The sequence below is a fragment of the Microtus pennsylvanicus genome, chromosome 21 (genome assembly GCF_037038515.1).
Source record: "Microtus pennsylvanicus isolate mMicPen1 chromosome 21, mMicPen1.hap1, whole genome shotgun sequence".
Taxonomy (NCBI): domain Eukaryota; kingdom Metazoa; phylum Chordata; class Mammalia; order Rodentia; family Cricetidae; genus Microtus; species Microtus pennsylvanicus.
In genome coordinates this window covers 2,659,354-2,661,957 of record NC_134599.1, presented here as the reverse complement: position 1 = coordinate 2,661,957, position 2,604 = coordinate 2,659,354, and the positions used below count along the sequence as shown (strand labels likewise).

At 44.2% G+C, this 2,604-nt stretch overlaps 1 pseudogene; it reads right to left on the bottom strand.

Annotated features, from left to right (window-relative positions):
- Window positions 1–1,794: 1,794 nt before the first annotated feature.
- Window positions 1,795–2,385, bottom strand: LOC142839553 (NIPA-like protein 3 pseudogene; annotated as a pseudogene).
- Window positions 2,386–2,604: the final 219 nt, after the last annotated feature.

Below are 2,604 nucleotides of genomic sequence, written 5' to 3'. Positions count from 1 at the left end.
ACGGGCTAGCAATTACCTCATGGGGTTTGCTGGGATGCATTTTATCATAAAGCCATGGCCATTTGTCCCTGACGAGGCTGTAGCTATAATAATCTCCGTGCCTATATTTAGCAGAAAGTTAAGCCAGTTTTCCTGGGTACTTAATAGTTTTCTGCTTTGTGTTCTTCAGGTTAAACTGGGCTTTTGTTATGTCAGATCTGGACCACAAATACCAAAGCTATCACCGCTTGACTCCATCTACGGTGTGCGTTTTTAGAGGGATCACTCGCTGAGGGTAAGGCTGTGGGCACACTGTGCCTAAAATTCCGTGATTTCTTTGAAAACACAAATGGGCGATTTTGCTTTTGGGGGAAAGAGATAAAAGTGGTTTGCTGAATAGCAATGTAATTATTTGGATAAGTGCACCACAAGTAATGGATTGAAGTGTGTTCCTCAATTCAGATGCTGAAGTGTTAACTCCTGGCACAAAAGTCCCTCTCTACCATTTTCATGATGTGGGCATCAGTCTGATAATATGCGGAAAATTCCAGGAGTAAATAATTTATAAGTTTTAAAATGCACACCCTTTTAGCATGACGAAATCTTCCCTGACCCTGCTCTGTCCTGCAGGACACAGGTCCCCTGTTTATCCACTGAATCCGCACGGTGTATGCTATCCAGTCAGTAGGTACTTCCTGCCCTCGCTAGAGCCACTGTAGAAACATTGCAATACTTGTGAGTGCTTTTCAAATGTTTGTATTTATTTTAAAAATAATATCATACTATATATATTTAATGTTGTGTGTATATGTGTTTTATTTGATGCTGACTCTCTACACAAAGCCCTGGCTATCCTGGAACTCTCTATGGACCAAACTGGCCTTGAACTCCAGAGTTTTGGATTAAAGACATGTACCATCATTCCAGGCTTATACAATATATTTTGATGCTATTCTTTTTTCTCACTGAACTCCTCTTAGATGCCCCTCCTTATTCACCAAGCTTCTTGTTCTTTCTCTCTCTTAGGAAAAGTGAAAACCAAACAGCAGCAACAACAACAAAATAAAACTGCTCAGAGTCTGTTTTGGGTTGTTGCGCTTGCGGCCTGCCCTGGAGTGTGGTTTATACACTCAGTGACAAGTCCATTGAAAAAAACTGACTTCCCATCTCCCAGCAGCTACCAAGGACAAATGTCTTCTTGGTTAGAGTGGAACTTGGTGCCCATTTCCCCTTCCCCATGTTGGGATTTTGCCTGATTTGAACTTGTACAGATCTTGGACATGCTGACACAATCTCTCAGAGCTCATATGTGCTATAGCCCCACAGAATTTGAAAAATGTTTCCTCGGAGTCATTCACCACCTCTGGTTCTTCCAATCTTTTTGCCTCCTCTTCCTCATAGATTCCCTATCCTTGATGTAAGGGATGTGCTAAAGACATATCCCATTTATAGCTGACTGCTCCAAAGTCACTCACGTTCTGCACTTTGTCCTGTTGTGAGTTCCTATGTTAAATCCCATCTAATTCAAGAAGAGGCTTCTCGGGTGAGGGCTGAGCAATGCAGTGATCTATGGGTGTAGCAGTATGTGTTTAGGAATAATCTTTGTAACATGAACGGGGCCTTTCCAGGGCTGCTTTTGGAGCTATGCTCCTCCCGCATGATGTGCAGTGTGACTGGGATGTAGATCTCAGAAATGTTGTCATTGTTTTCCAAGGCCCTGTAGGAGAAAGAAGCTTTGAGGTCAGGCTGGACCGTCATTCCTCTTGCAGGCATGTCCAGCATACCTATCTGGGATCCAGCTATCCAGCGCCCTCATCAGTAAGCAGGTGCCGCTGGGGCTACTCGACAAGGGAGCCCATCAATCAGTCCTGGCATGGCGTCCATGGAGATATGGGCTCAAACGGAATGGCCTTCTTCCTGTTTCGCGTGATTAAGAACACACCCAGGAAGGCGATGAGGCACCCCAGGGCAAACACGCAGATGTGCAGCGCTTTCTCCCCAAGGAAGTCCAGGTTGCACCTTCTGTGATGGCTGCCGTGGTGGACAGGATATAGCCTACGCTGGCCATCAAGGAGGAGTCATAGATCTGAGAGGCTCGACTCAAAACCGTGGCCTGATAGTACACAAACATCACGTAGAAGATTGTGTAGTCCAGCTGCAAGTTGCCTTGGACGGACAGCACCAGCATCCCTGACACAGCCTTGACCTTCACCACTGTCATGGAACCAAGTAAGGCATCAGGAGGAGAATCATGACGATGCTGTTGGCGTTCTTCTCCTTGCAGAAGTATAACAGCAGGCAGAACAGGACGATTGCCACCAGCGTGTACAGGAGAAAAGGCCAGCTCACGAGGTGCCTGGCAGTGTTCTTACCTGTAATATGTCTTGAAATATGGGAGTCCGACATCTTCAATAATTCTTTTCTTATTAAAGTTTGTTTTATACATCCTTGGTTTTGTGTTTCCATATGAAGTTTAAGATTTTTTTTCCTTTTTTAGTTAAAAATAGCTTTTTCCTGTAGTATGTTCTGATCATGGTATCTCCTCTCAGATTCATTTCTAGGAAAAATGATGTTGGAATTTTGATGAGAATTGCATTTCTACCAATGGCCTGGTGATACAAGTAT